Genomic DNA, 16,826 nt, shown 5'->3' on the forward strand with positions numbered 1-16,826 from the left:
GACAATGCAGTACTCCCTCAGTACTGACCGTCTCACATTGCAGTGCTCCCTCAGTACCGCGACGCTATGACAGTGCAGCACTTCCTCAGTACTGTCCCTCCGACAGTGCACTTCTCACTCAGTACTGACCCTCTGACAGTGTACCACTCTCAGTACTGACCCTCCGACAGTGCAGCGCTCCCTCAATACTATCCCTACGACATTGCAGCACTCACTCAGTACAGAGCCTTCGCCAGTGCTGAAATCTCTCAGTGCTGACCATCCGACAGTACAGCGCTCCCTCTGTACTGAATATCTGACAGTGCAGCACTCTCTCAGTACTGACCCTCTGACAGTGCAGCACTCTCTCAGCACTGACCCTCTGACAGTGCAGCGCCCTCCCATTACTGACCCTCCGACAGTGCAGCAATCCCTCAGTACTGACCCTCCAACAGTGCAGTAGCCCCTCAGTACTGATCCTCCGACAGTGCAGCACTCCGTCATTACTGACCCTCTGACAGTGCAGTAATCACTCAGTACTGATCCTCCGACAGAGCAGCCCTCCCTCAGTACTGAATATCTGACAGTGCAGCACTCCCTCAGAACTGACCATCTGACAGTGCAGCACTCCCTCAGAACTGACCCTCCGACAGTGCAGCACTCCCTCAGTACAGACCCTCTGACAGTGCAGCAATGCCTCAGTACTGACCCTCCGACAGTGCAGCACTCCCTCAGTACTGACACTCTGACAGTGCAGCACTCTCTCAGCACTGACCCTCTGACAGTGCAGCGCCCTCCCATTACTGACCCTCCGACAGTGCAGCACGCCCTCAGTACTGACCCTCTGACAGTGAAGCACTCCCTCAGTACAGACCCTCCGACAGTGCAGCACTCCCTCAGTACTGACCCTCTGACAGTGAAGCACTCCCTCATTACTGACCCTCTGACAGTGAAGCACTCCATCAGTACTGACCCTCTGACAGTGCAGCACTCCCTCAGTACTGACACTCTGACAGTGCAGCACTCCCTCAGTACTGACACTCTGACAGTGCAGCACTTCCTCAGTACTGACACTCCGACAGTGCAGCAATCCCTCAGTACTGACCGTCTCACAGTGCAGCACTCCCTCAGTACTGACCCTCTGAGAGTGCAGCACCTCCTCAGTACTGACCCTCCGAGAGTGCAGTCGCCCCTCAGAACTGATCCTCCGACAGTGCAGCACACCCTCATTACTGAACCTCTGACAGTGCAGTAATCACTCAGTACTGATCCTCCAAAAGTGCAGCCCTCCCTCAGTACTACCCTTCGCCAGTGCAGCACTCCTTCAGTACTGACCCTCTGACAGTGCAGCACTGCCTCAGTACTGGCCCTCTGACAATGCAGCACTCCCTCAGTACTGACCTTCTGACAGTGCAGCACTCCCTCAGTACTGACCTTCCGACAGTGGAGCACTCCCTCAGTACTGACGCTCCGACATTGCAGCACTCCCTCAGTACTGAAACTTGGCCAGTGCAGCACTCACTCAGTACTGACCCTCTGACATTGCAGCACCACCTCAGTACTGACCCTCTGACAGTGCAGCATTCCCTAAGCACTGACCCTCTGACAGTGCAGCGCTCCCCCACTACTGACTCTCCGACAGTGCAGCACTCCCTCAGTACTGACCGTATCACATTGCAGTGCTACCTCAGTCCTGACACTACGACAGTGCAGCACTCCCTCAGTACTCACCCTCCGAGAGTGCAGCACCCCCTCAGTACTGACCCTCCAACAGTGCAGCAGACCCTCAGTACTGATCCTCCGACAGTGCAGCACTCCCTCATTACTGACCCTCTGACAGTGCAGTAATAACTCAGTACTGATCCTTCGACAGTGCAGCCCTCCAACAGTACTGACCCGCTGACAGTGCAGCACTCCCTCAGTACTTACCCTCTGACATTGCAGCACTCCCTCAGTACTGAACCTTCGCAAGTGCAGCACTCCCTCAGTACTGACCCTCCGACAGTACAGAGCTCCCTCAGTACTGACCCTCTGACAGTGCAGCACTCCCTCAGTACGGATTCGCGAACTGTGCAGCGGTCCCCCTGTACTGACCCTCCCATAGTGCACCACTGCCTCAGTACTGGCCCTCTGACAATGCAGCACTCCCTCAGTACTGACCTTCCGACAGTGGAGCACTCCCTCAGTACTGACGCTCCGACATTGCAGCACTCCCTCAGTACTGAAACTTGGCCAGTGCAGCACTCACTCAGTACTGATCCTCTGACATTGCAGCACCACCTCAGTACTGACCCTCTGACAGTGCAGCATTCCCTAAGCACTGACCCTCTGACAGTGCAGCGCTCCCCCACTACTGACTCTCCGACAGTGCAGCACTCCCTCAGTACTGACCGTATCACATTGCAGTGCTACCTCAGTCCTGACACTACGACAGTGCAGCACTCCCTCAGTACTCACCCTCAAAGAGTGCAGCACCCCCTCAGTACTGACCCCCCAACAGTGCAGCAGACCCTCAGTACTGATCCTCCGACAGTGCAGCACTCCCTCATTACTGACCCTTTGACAGTGCAGTAATAACTCAGTACTGATCCTCCGACAATGCAGCCCTCCAACAGTACTGAATATCTGACAGTGCAGCACTCCCTCAGTACTTACCCTCTGACATTGCAGCACTCCCTCAGTACTGAACCTTCGCAAGTGCAGCACTCCCTCAGTACTGACCCTCCGACAGTACAGAGCTCCCTCAGTACTGACCCTCTGACAGTGCAGGACTCCCTCAGTACTGACGCTCTTACAATGCAGCACTTCCTCAGGACTGACCCTCTGACAGTGCAGCGCCCTCCCATTACTGACCCTCCGACAGTGCAGCACGCCCTCAGTACTGACCCTCTGACAGTGAAGCACTCCCTCAGTACAGACCCTCCGACAGTGCAGCACTCCCTCAGTACTGACCCTCTGACAGTGAAGCACTCCCTCATTACTGACCCTCTGACAGTGAAGCACTCCATCAGTACTGACCCTCTGACAGTGCAGCACTCCCTCAGTACTGACACTCTGACAGTGCAGCACTCCCTCAGTACTGACACTCTGACAGTGCAGCACTTCCTCAGTACTGACACTCCGACAGTGCAGCAATCCCTCAGTACTGACCGTCTCACAGTGCAGCACTCCCTCAGTACTGACCCTCTGAGAGTGCAGCACCTCCTCAGTACTGACCCTCCGAGAGTGCAGTCGCCCCTCAGAACTGATCCTCCGACAGTGCAGCACACCCTCATTACTGAACCTCTGACAGTGCAGTAATCACTCAGTACTGATCCTCCGAAAGTGCAGCCCTCCCTCAGTACTACCCTTCGCCAGTGCAGCACTCCTTCAGTACTGACCCTCTGACAGTGCAGCACTGCCTCAGTACTGGCCCTCTGACAATGCAGCACTCCCTCAGTACTGACCTTCTGACAGTGCAGCACTCCCTCAGTACTGACCTTCCGACAGTGGAGCACTCCCTCAGTACTGACGCTCCGACATTGCAGCACTCCCTCAGTACTGAAACTTGGCCAGTGCAGCACTCACTCAGTACTGACCCTCTGACATTGCAGCACCACCTCAGTACTGACCCTCTGACAGTGCAGCATTCCTTAAGCACTGACCCTCTGACAGTGCAGCGCTCCCCCACTACTGACTCTCCGACAGTGCAGCACTCTCTCAGTACTGACCGTATCACATTGCAGTGCTACCTCAGTCCTGACACTACGACAGTGCAGCACTCCCTCAGTACTCACCCTCCGAGAGTGCAGCACCCCCTCAGTACTGACCCTCCAACAGTGCAGCAGACCCTCAGTACTGATCCTCCGACAGTGCAGCACTCCCTCATTACTGACCCTCTGACAGTGCAGTAATAACTCAGTACTGATCCTTCGACAGTGCAGCCCTCCAACAGTACTGACCCGCTGACAGTGCAGCACTCCCTCAGTACTTACCCTCTGACATTGCAGCACTCCCTCAGTACTGAACCTTCGCAAGTGCAGCACTCCCTCAGTACTGACCCTCCGACAGTACAGAGCTCCCTCAGTACTGACCCTCTGACAATGCAGCACTCCCTCAGTACTGATTCGCGAACTGTGCAGCGGTCCCCCTGTACTGACCCTCCCATAGTGCACCACTGCCTCAGTACTGGCCCTCTGACAATGCAGCACTCCCTCAGTACTGACCTTCCGACAGTGGAGCACTCCCTCAGTAGTGACGCTCCGACATTGCAGCACTCCCTCAGTACTGAAACTTGGCCAGTGCAGCACTCACTCAGTACTGATCCTCTGACATTGCAGCACCACCTCAGTACTGACCCTCTGACAGTGCAGCATTCCCTAAGCACTGACCCTCTGACAGTGCAGCGCTCCCCCACTACTGACTCTCCGACAGTGCAGCACTCCCTCAGTACTGACCGTATCACATTGCAGTGCTACCTCAGTCCTGACACTACGACAGTGCAGCACTCCCTCAGTACTCACCCTCCGAGAGTGCAGCACCCCCTCAGTACTGACCCTCCAACAGTGCAGCAGACCCTCAGTACTGATCCTCCGACAGTGGAGCACTCCCTCATTACTGACCCTCTGACAGTGCAGTAATAACTCAGTACTGATCCTCCGACAGTGCAGCCCTCCAACAGTACTGACCCTCTGACAGTGCAGCACTCCCTCAGTACTTACCCTCTGACATTGCAGCACTCCCTCAGTACTGAACCTTCGCAAGTGCAGCACTCCCTCAGTACTGACCCTCCGACAGTACAGAGCTCCCTCAGTACTGACGCTCTTACAATGCAGCACTTCCTCAGGACTGACCCACTGACAGTGCAGCACTCCCTCAGTACTGATCCGCGAACAGTGCAGCGGTCCCCCTGTACTGACCCTCTCATAGTGCACCACTACCTCAGTACTGACCCTCTGACAGTGCAGCACTCCCTCAGTACTGATCATCCGACAGTGCAGCACTTCCTCAGTACTGACCCTCCGACATTGCAGCACTCCTTCAGTACTGACCGTTCGCCAGTGCAGCACTTCCTCAGTACTGACCCTCCGACAGTACAGCGCTCCCTCAGTACTGACACTCTGACAGTGCAGCAGTCCCTCAGTACTGATCCGCGAACAGTGCAGCGGTCCCCCTGTACTGACCCTCTCATAGTGCACCACTACCTCAGTACTGACCCTCTGACAGTGCAGCACTCCCTCAGTACTGATCATCCGACAGTGCAGCACTTCCTCAGTACTGACCCTCCGACATTGCAGCACTCCTTCAGTACTGACCGTTCGCCAGTGCAGCACTTCCTCAGTACTGACCCTCCGACAGTACAGCGCTCCCTCAGTACTGACACTCTGACAGTGCAGCAGTCCCTCAGTACTGACCCTCCACAGTGCAGCACTCCCTCAGTACTGACCCTCTGACAGTGCAGCACTCTCTCAGCACTGACCCTCTGACATTGCAGCGCTCTCCCATTACTGACCCTCCGACAGTGCAGCACTCCCTCAGTACTGACCGTCTCACATTGCAGCACTCCCTCAGTACTGACCCTCCGAGAGTGCAGAACCCCCTCAGTACTGACCCTCCAACAGTGCTGTAGCCCCTCAGTACTGATCCTCCGACAGTGCAGCACTCCCTCATTACTGACCCTCTGACAGTGCAGTAATCACTCAGTACTGACCCTCCGAGAGTGCAGCAGTCCTTCAGTACTGACCCTTCGCCACTGCAGCACTCCTTCAGTACTGACCCTCTGACAGTGCAGCACTCCCTCAGTACTGGCCCTCTGAGAGTGCAGCACTCCCTCAGTACTGACCCTCTGACAGTGCAGCACTCCCTCAGTACTGACCCTCTGACAGTGCAGCACTCCTTCAGTACTGACCCTCTGACAGTGCAGCACTCCCTCAGTACTGACCCTCTGACAGTGGAGCACTCCCTCAGTACTGACGCTCCGACATTGCAGCACACCCTCAGTACTGACCCTCCGACAGTACAGCGCTCCCGCAGTACTGACCCTCTGACAGTGCAGCAATCCCCCAGTACTGACCCTCCCATTGTGCACCACTCCCTCAATACTGACCCTGTGACAGCGCAGCACTCCCTCAGCACCGACCCTCTGACAGCGCAGCACTCCATCAACACTGACCCTCTGACAGTGCAGCGCTCCCCCATTATTGACGCTCCGACAGTGCAGCAATCCCTCAGAACTGACCGTCTCACATTGCAGTGCTCCCTCAGTACTGACCCCACGACAGTGCAGCACTCTCTCCGTACTGACCCTCCGACAGTGCAGCACTCCCTCAGTACTGACCCTCCGACAGTGCAGCACTCCCTCAGTACTGACGCTCCGACATTGCAGCACTCCCTCAGTACTGACCCTCTGACAGTGCAGCACTCACTCAGTACTGACATTGCAGCACCACCTCAGTACTGACCCTCTGACAGTGCAGCACTCCCTAAGCACTGACCCTCTGACAGTGCAGCGCTCCCCCACTACTGACTCTCCGACAGTGCAGCACTCCCTCAGTACTGACCGTCTCACATTGCAGTGCTACCTCAGTCCTGACACTACGACAGTGCAGCACTCCCTCAGTACTCACCCTCCGAGAGTGCAGCACCCCCTCAGTACTGACCCTCCAACAGTGCAGCAGACCCTCCGTACTGATCCTCCGACAGTGCAGCACTCCCTCACTACTGACCCTCTGACAGTGCAGCACTCCCTCAGTATTGATCATCCGACAGTGCAGCACTCCCTCAGTACTGACCCTCCGACATTGCAGCACTCCCTCAGTACTGACCCTCTGACAGTGCAGCACTCTCTCAGCACTGACCCTCTGACATTGCAGCGCTCTCCCATTACTGACCCTCCGACAGTGCAGCACTCCCTCAGTACTGACCGTCTCACATTGCAGCACTCCCTCAGTACTGACCCTCCGAGAGTGCAGAACCCCCTCAGTACTGACCCTCCAACAGTGCAGTAGCCCCTCAGTACTGATCCTCCGACAGTGCAGCACTCCCTCATTACTGACCCTCTGACAGTGCAGTAATCACTCAGTACTGACCCTCCGAGAGTGCAGCAGTCCTTCAGTACTGACCCTTCGCCAGTGCAGCACTCCTTCAGTACTGACCCTCTGACAGTGCAGCACTCCCTCAGTACTGGCCCTCTGAGAGTGCAGCACTCCCTCAGTACTGACCCTCTGACAGTGCAGCACTCCCTCAGTACTGACCCTCTGAAAGTGCAGCACTCCCTCAGTACTGACCCTCTGACAGTGCAGTAATCACTCAGTACTGACCCTCCGAGAGTGCAGCAGTCCTTCAGTACTGACCCTTCGCCAGTGCAGCACTCCTTCAGTACTGACCCTCTGACAGTGCAGCACTCCCTCAGTACTGGCCCTCTGAGAGTGCAGCACTCCCTCAGTACTGACCCTCTGACAGTGCAGCACTCCCTCAGTACTGACCCTCTGAAAGTGCAGCACTCCCTCAGTACTGACCCTCTGACAGTGCAGCACTCCCTCAGTACTGACCCTCTGACAGTGGAGCACTCCCTTAGTACTGACGCTCAGACATTGCAGCACTCCCTCAGTACTGAAAATTCGCCAGTCCAGCACTCCCTCAGTACTGACCCTCCGACAGTACAGCGCTCCCGCAGTACTGACCCTCTGACAGTGCAGCAATCCCCTAGTACTGACCCTCCCATTGTGCACCACTCCCTCAATACTGACCCTGTGACAGCGCAGCACTCCCTCAGCACCGACCCTCTGACAGCGCAGCGCTCCATCAACACTGACCCTCTGACAGTGCAGCGCTCCCCCATTATTGACGCTCCGACAGTGCAGCAATCCCTCAGAACTGACCGTCTCACATTGCAGTGCTCCCTCAGTACTGACCCCACGACAGTGCAGCACTCTCTCCGTACTGACCCTCCGACAGTGCAGCACTCCCTCAGTACTGACCCTCCGACAGTGCAGCACTCCCTCAGTACTGACCCTCTGACAGTGCAGCACTCCCTCAGTACTGACCCTCCGACAGTGCAGCACACCCTCAGTACTGACACTCTGAAAATGCAGCACTCCCTCAGTACTGACCCTCCAACAGTGCAGCTCTCCCTCAGTACTGACACACCGGCAGTGCGGCACTCCCTGAGTACTGACCCTCTGACAGTGCAACACACCCTCAGTACTGACCCTCTGACTGTGTAGCACTCCCTCAGTACTGACCCTCTGACAGTGCAGCAGTCCCTCAGCACTGACCCTCTGACAGTGCAGCACTCGCTCAGCACTGACCATCTGACAGCGCAGCGCTCCCCATTATTGACCCTCCGACAATGCAGCACTCCCTCAGTACTGACCGTCTCACATTGCAGTGCTCCCTCAGTACCGACGCTATGACAGTGCAGCACTCCCTCAGTACTGTCCCTCCGACAGTGCACTACTCACTCAGTACTGACCCTCTGACAGTGTACCACTCACTCAGTACTGACCCTCCGACAGTGCAGCGCTCCATCAATACTAACCCTACGACATTGCAGCACTCACTCAGTACTGAGCCTTCGCCAGTGCAGCAATCTCTCAGTACTGACCCTCCGACAGTACAGCGCTCCCTCAGTACTGACACTTCGCCAGTGCAGCAATCTCTCACTACTGACCCTCCGACAGTACAGCGCTCCCTCTGTACTGAATATCTGACAATGCAGCACTCCCTCAGTACTGACCCTCTTACAGTGCAGCACTCCCTCAGTACTGACCCTCCAACAGTGCAGCACTCCCCCAGTACTGACACACCGGCAGTGCGGCACTCCCTGAGTACTGACCCTCTGACAGTGCAACACTCCCTCAGCACTGACCCTCTGACAGTGCAGCACTCTCTCAGCACTGACCCTCTGACATTGCAGCTCTCTCCCATTACTGACCCTCCGACAGTGCAGCACTCCCTCAGTACTGACCGTCTCACATTGCAGCACTCCCTCAGTACTGACCCTCCGAGAGTGCAGAACCCCCTCAGTACTGACCCTCCAACAGTGCAGTAGCCCCTCAGTACTGATCCTCCGACAGTGCAGCACTCCCTCATTACTGACCCTCTGACAGTGCAGTAATCACTCAGTACTGACCCTCCGAGAGTGCAGCAGTCCTTCAGTACTGACCCTTCGCCAGTGCAGCACTCCTTCAGTACTGACCCTCTGACAGTGCAGCACTCCCTCAGTACTGGCCCTCTGAGAGTGCAGCACTCCCTCAGTACTGACCCTCTGACAGTGCAGCACTCCCTCAGTACTGACCCTCTGAAAGTGCAGCACTCCCTCAGTACTGACCCTCTGACAGTGCAGCACTCCCTCAGTACTGACCCTCTGACAGTGGAGCACTCCCTTAGTACTGACGCTCAGACATTGCAGCACTCCCTCAGTACTGACCCTCCGACAGTACAGCGCTCCCGCAGTACTGACCCTCTGACAGTGCAGCAATCCCCTAGTACTGACCCTCCCATTGTGCACCACTCCCTCAATACTGACCCTGTGACAGCGCAGCACTCCCTCAGCACCGACTCTCTGACAGCGCAGCGCTCCATCAACACTGACCCTCTGACAGTGCAGCGCTCCCCCATTATTGACGCTCCGACAGTGCAGCAATCCCTCAGAACTGACCGTCTCACATTGCAGTGCTCCCTCAGTACTGACCCCACGACAGTGCAGCACTCTCTCCGTACTGACCCTCCGACAGTGCAGCACTCCCTCAGTACTGACCCTCCGACAGTGCAGCACTCCCTCAGTACTGACCCTCTGACAGTGCAGCACTCCCTCAGTACTGACCCTCCGACAGTGCAGCACACCCTCAGTACTGACACTCTGAAAGTGCAGCACTCCCTCAGTACTGACCCTCCAACAGTGCAGCTCTCCCTCAGTACTGACACACCGGCAGTGCGGCACTCCCTGAGTACTGACCCTCTGACAGTGCAACACACCCTCAGTACTGACCCTCTGACTGTGTAGCACTCCCTCAGTACTGACCCTCTGACAGTGCAGCAGTCCCTCAGCACAGACCCTCTGACAGTGCAGCACTCGCTCAGCACTGACCATCTGACAGCGCAGCGCTCCCCATTATTGACCCTCCGACAATGCAGCACTCCCTCAGTACTGACCGTCTCACATTGCAGTGCTCCCTCAGTACCGACGCTATGACAGTGCAGCACTCCCTCAGTACTGTCCCTCCGACAGTGCACTACTCACTCAGTACTGACCCTCTGACAGTGTACCACTCACTCAGTACTGACCCTCCGACAGTGCAGCGCTCCATCAATACTAACCCTACGACATTGCAGCACTCACTCAGTACTGAGCCTTCGCCAGTGCAGCAATCTCTCAGTACTGACCCTCCGACAGTACAGCGCTCCCTCAGTACTGACACTTGGCCAGTGCAGCAATCTCTCACTACTGACCCTCCGACAGTACAGCGCTCCCTCTGTACTGAATATCTGACAATGCAGCACTCCCTCAGTACTGACCCTCTTACAGTGCAGCACTCCCTCAGTACTGACCCTCCAACAGTGCAGCACTCCCGAAGTACTGACACACCGGCAGTGCGGCACTTACTGAGTACTGACCCTCTGACAGTGCACCACTCCCTCAGCACTGACCCTCTGACAGCGCAGCGCTCCCCATTATTGACCCTCTGACAATGCAGCACTCCCTCAATACCGTCTCACATTGCAGTGCACCCTCAGTACCAACGCTATGACAGTGCAGCACGCCCTCAGTACTGTCCCTCCGACAGTGCACTACTAACTCAGTACTGACCCTCTGACAGTGTACCACTCACTCAGTACTGACCCTCCGACAGTACAGCGCTCCCTCTGTACTGAATATCTGACAGTGCAGCACTCCCTCAGTACTGACCCTCTTACAGTGCAGCACTCTCTCAGCACTGACCCTCTGACAGTGCAGCACTCCCTCAGTACTGACCCTCTGAGAGTGCAGCACCTCCTCAGTACTGACCCTCCAACAGTGCAGTAGCCCCTCAGTACTCATCCTCCGACAGTGCAGCACTCCCTCATTACTGACCCTCTGACAGTGCAGTACTCACTCAGTACTGATCATCCGACAGTGCAGCCCTCCCTCAGTACTGAATCTCTGACAGTGCAGCACTCCCTCAGTACTGACACTCTGACAGTGCAGCACTCCCTCAGTACTGACCCTCTGACATTGCAGCACTCCCTCAGTACTGACCTTCTGACAGTGCAGCACTCTCTCAGCACTGACCCTCTGACAGTGCAGCGCCCTCCCATTACTGACCCTCCGACAGTGCAGCACTCCCTCAGTACTGGCCCTCTGACAGTGCTGCACTCCCTCAGTACTGACCTTCCGACAGTGCAGCCCTCCCTCAGTATGACCTTCCGACAGTGGAGCACTCCCTCAGTACTGACGCTCCGACATTGCAGCACTCCCTCAGTACTGAAACTTCGCCAGTGCAGCACTCACTCAGTTCTAACCCTCTGACAGTGCAGCACTCCCTCAGTACTGACCCTCCGACATTGCAGCACTCCCTCAGTACTGAAACTTCGACAGTGCAGCACTCCCTCAGTACTGACCCTCTGACAGTGCAGCAATCCCCCAGTACTGACCCTCCCATAGTGCACCACTCCCTCAGTACTGACCCTGTGACAGCGCAGCACTCCCTCAGCACTCACCCTCTGACAGCGCAGCACTCCCTCAACACTGACCCTCTGACAGCGCAGCACTCCCTCAGTACTGACCCTCTGACAGTGCAGCTCTCCCTCAGTACTGACCCTCTGACAGTGCAGCACTCCCTCAGTACTGACCCTCTGACAGTGCATCACTCCCTCAGTACTGACCCTCCGACAGTGCAGCACTCCCTCAGTACTGACCTTCTGACAGTGCAGCACTCCCTCAGTACTGACCCTCTGACAGTGCATCACTCCCTCAGTACTGACCCTCTGACAGTGCAGCGCTCCCTCAGTACTGACACTCTGACAGTGCAGCACTCCCTCAGTACTGACCATCCAACAGTGCAGCACTCCCTCAGTACTGGCCCTCTGACAGTGCAGCACTCCCTCAGTACTGGCCCTCTGACAGTGCACCACTCCCTCAGTACTGACCCTGTGACAGCGCAGCACTCCCTCAGCACTGACCCTCTGACAGTGCAGCACTCCCTCAATACTAACCCTACGACATTGCAGCACTCACTCAGTACAGAGCCTTCGCCAGTGCAGAAATCTCTCAGTGCTGACCCTCCGACAGTGCAGCACTCCCTCAGTACTGACCCTCTGACAGTGCAGCACTCTCTCAGCACTGACCCTCTGACAGTGCAGCGCCCTCCCATTACTGAGCCTCCGACAGTGCAGCAATCCCTCAGTACTGACCCTCCAACAGTGCAGTAGCCCCTCAGTACTGATCCTCCGACAGTGCAGCACTCCCTCATTACTGATCCTCTGACAGTCCTTTAATCACTCTTTACTGATCCCCCGACAGTGCAGCCCTCCCTCAGTACTGAATATCTGACAGTGCAGCACTCCCTCAGAACTGACCCTCTGACAGTGCAGCACTCCCTCAGTACTGACCCTCCGACAGTGCAGCACTCCCTCATTACTGACAGTGAAGCACTCCATCAGTACTGACCCCCTGACAGTGCAGCACTCCCTCAGTACTGACCCTCCGACAGTGAAGCACTCCCTCATTACTGACCCTCTGACAGTGAAGCACTCAATCAGTACTGACCCTCTGAGAGTGCAGCACTCCCTCAGTACTGACACTCTGACAGTGCAGCACTCCCTCAGAACTGACACTTCGACAGTGCAGCAATCCCTCAGTACTGACCGTCTCACATTGCAGCACTCCCTCAGTACTGACCCTCCGAGAGTGCAGCACCTCCTCAGTACTGACCCTCCGAGAGTGCAGTAGCCCCTCAGAACTGATCCTCCGACAGTGCAGCACACCCTCATTACTGACCCTCTGACAGTGCAGTAATCACTCAGTACTGATCCTCCGACAGTGCAGCCCTCCCTCAGTACTGACACTCCGAGAGTGCAGCACTCCTTCAGTACTGACCCTTTGCCAGTGCAGCACTACTTCAGTACTGACACTCTGACAGTGCAGCACTCCCTCAGTACTGGCCCTCTGACAGTGCAGCACTCCCTCAGTACTGACGCTCCGACATTGCAGCACTCCCTCCGTACAGAAGCTTCGCCAGTGCAGCACTCCCTCAATACTGAACCTTCGACATTGCAGCACTCCCTCAGTACTGAAACTTCGCCAGTGCACCACTCCCTCAGTACTGACCCTGTGACAGTGCAGCACTCTCTCAGCACTGACCCTCTGACAGTGCAGTGCTCCCTCATTATTGACCCTCCGACAGTGCAGCACTCCCTCAGAACTGACCGTCTCACATTGCAGTGCTCCCTCAGTACTGACCCCACGACAGTGCAGCACTCCCTCCGTAATGACCCTCCGACAGTGCAGCACTCCCTCAGTACTGATCCTCAGACAGTGCAGCATTCCCTCAGTACTGACCCTCCGACATTGCAGCACTCCCTCAGTACAGACCCTGTGACAGCGCAGCACTCCCTCAGCACTGACCCTCTGACAGTGCAGCACTCCCTCAACACTGACCCTCTGACAGCGCAGCACTCCCTCAACACTGACCCTCTGACAGTGCAGCGCTCCCCCATTATTGACCCTCTGACAGTGCAGCACTCCCTCCGAACTGACCGTCTCACATTGCAGTGCTCCCTCAGTACTGACCCCACGTGAGTGCAACACTCTCTCCGTACTGACCCTTTAACAGTGCAGCACTCCCTCAGTACTGATCCTCAGACAGTGCAGCATTCCCTCAGTACTGATCCTCTGACAGTGCAGTACTCATTCAGTACTGATCCTCCAACAGTGCAGCACTCCCTCAGTACTGACCCTCCGAGAGTGCAGCTCTCCCTCAGTACTGATCAACCAACAGTGCAGCACTCCCTCAATACTGACACACCGGCAGTGCGGCATTCCCTCAGTACTGACCCTCTGACAGTGCAACACTCCCTCAGTACTGACCCTCTGACTGTGCAGCACTCCCTCAGTACTGGCCCTCTGACTGTGCAGCAGTCCCTTAGTACTGACCCTCTGACAGTGCAGCAGTCCCTCAGCACTGACCCACTCACAGCGCCGCGCTCCCCATTATTGACCCTCCGACAATGCAGTACTCCGTCAGTACTGACCGTCTCACATTGCAGTGCTCCCTCAGTACCGACGTTATGACAGTGCAGCACTCCCTCAGTACTGTCCCTCCATCAGTGCACTACTCACTCAGTACTGACCCTCTGACAGTGTACCACTCACTCAGTACTGACGCTCCGACAGTGCAGCGCTCCCTCAATACTAACCCTACGACATTGCAGCACTCACTCAGCACTGAGCCTTCGCCAGTGCAGCAATCTCTCAGTACTGAACCTCCGACAGTGCAGTGCTCCCTCTGTACTGAATCTCTGATAGTGCAGCACTCCCTCAGTACTGACCCTCTGACAGTGCAGCACTCTCTCAGCACTGACCCTCTGACAGTGCAGCGCCCTCCCATTACTGACCCTCCGACAGTGTAGCAATCCCTCAGCACTGACCGTCTCACATTGCAGCACTCCCTCAGTACTGACCCTCCGCGAGTGCAGCACCTCCTCAGTACTGACCCTCCAATAGTGCAGTAGCCCCTCAGAACTGATCCTCCGACAGTGCAGCAGTCCCTCATTACTGACCCTCTGACAGTGCAGTAATCACTCAGTACTGATCCTCCGACAGTGCAGCCCTCCCTCAGTACTGACACTCAGAAAGTGCAGCACTCCTTCAGTACTGACCCTTCACCAGTGCAGCACTCCTTCAGTACTGACCCTCTGACAGTGCAGCACTCCCTCAGTACTGGCCCTCTGACAGTGCAGCACTCCCTCAGTATTGACCTTCCGACAGTGGAGCACTCCCTCAGTACTGACGCTCCGACATTGCAGCACTCCCTCAGTACTGAACCTCCGACATTGCAGCACTCCCTCAGTACTGAAACTTCGCCAGTGCAGCACTCCCTCAGTACTGACCCTCTGACAGTGCAGCAATCCCCCACTACTGACCCTCCCATAGTGCACCACAGCCTCAGTACTGACCCTGTGACCGTGCAGCACTCTCTCAGCACTGACCCTCTGACAGTGCAGTGCTCCCCCATTATTGACCCTCCGACAGTGCAGCACTCCCTCAGAACTGACCGTCTCACATTGCAGTGCTCCCTCAGTACTGACCCCACGACAGTGCAGCACTCTCTCCGTACTGACCCTCTGACAGTGCAGCACTCCCTCAGTACTGATCCTCAGAAAGTGCAGCACTCCCTCAGTACTGACCCTCTGACATTGCAGCACTCCCTCAGTACTGATCCTTAACCAGTGCAGCACTCCCTAAGTACTGATCCTCCGACAGTACAGCACTCCCTCAGTACTGACCCTCCGACATTGCAGCACTCCCTCAGTACTGACCGTTCGCCAGTGCAGCACTTCCTCAGTACTGACCCTCCACAGTGCAGCACTCCCTCAGTACTGACCCTCTGACAGTGCAACACTCCCTCAGTACCGACACTCCCACAGTGCTGCACTCCCTCAGTATTGAGCCTCCGACTGTGCAGCACCCATGCAGTACTGACACTCTGACAGTGCAGCACTCCCTCAATACTGACCCTCTGACAGTGCAGCACTCCCTCAGTACCGACACTCCGACAGTGCAGCACTCCCTCAGTACTGACCCTCCGACAGTGCAGCACTCCCTCAGTACTGATCCTCTGACAGTGCAGCACTACCTCAGTACTGACCCTCCGAGAGTGAAGCTCTCCCTCAGTACTGACACACCGGCAGTGCGGCACTCCCTCAGTATTGACCCTCCGACAGTGCAGCACTCCCACAGTACTGATCCTCTGACAGTGCAGCACTCCCTCAGCACTGACCCTCCGAGAGTGCAGCACTCCCTCAGTACTGACACACCGGCAGTGCGGCACTCCCTCAGTACTGACCCTCTGACAGAGCAACACTCCCTCAGTACTGACCCTCTGACAGTGCAGCGCTCCCCATTACTGACCCTCCGACAATACAGCACTCACTCAGTACTGACCGTCTCACATTGCAGTGCTCCCTCAGTACCGACGTTATGACAGTGCAGCACTCCCTCAGTCCTGTCCCTCCGACAGTGCTCTACTCACTCAGTACTGACGCTCTGACAGTGTACCACTCACTCAGTACTGACCCTCTGACAGTGCACCACTCACTCAGTACTGACCCTCCGACAGTGCAGCGCTCCCTCAATACTAACCCTACGACATTGCAGCACTCACTCAGTACTGACCCTTCGCCAGTGCAGCAATCTCTCAGTACTGATCCTCCGACTGTGCAGCACTCCCTCAGTACTGACCCACTGAGATTGAGGCACTCCCTTAGTACTGGCCATCCAACAGTGCAGCACTCCCTCTGTACGGATCTTCCGACAGTGCAACACTCACTCAATACTGACCCTCCGACAGTACAGCACTCCCTCAGTACTGACCCTCACCAGTGCAGCACTCCCTCAGTACTGACCCTCTGACAGTGCACCACTCACTCAATACGGACCCTCCGACAGTGCAGCACTCCCTCAGTACGGATCTTCCGACAGTGCAACACTCACTCAATACTGACCCTCCGACAGTGCAGCACTCCCTCAGTACTGACCCTCACCAGTGCAGCACTCCCTCAGTACTGACCCACTGAGATTGAGGCACTCCCTTAGTACTGGCCATCCAACAGTGCAGCACTCCCTCTGTACGGATCTTCCGACAGTGCAACACTCACTCAATACTGAC

This window comes from Carcharodon carcharias, chromosome 29 (genome assembly GCF_017639515.1).
Source record: "Carcharodon carcharias isolate sCarCar2 chromosome 29, sCarCar2.pri, whole genome shotgun sequence".
Classification (NCBI taxonomy): Eukaryota; Metazoa; Chordata; class Chondrichthyes; order Lamniformes; family Lamnidae; genus Carcharodon; species Carcharodon carcharias.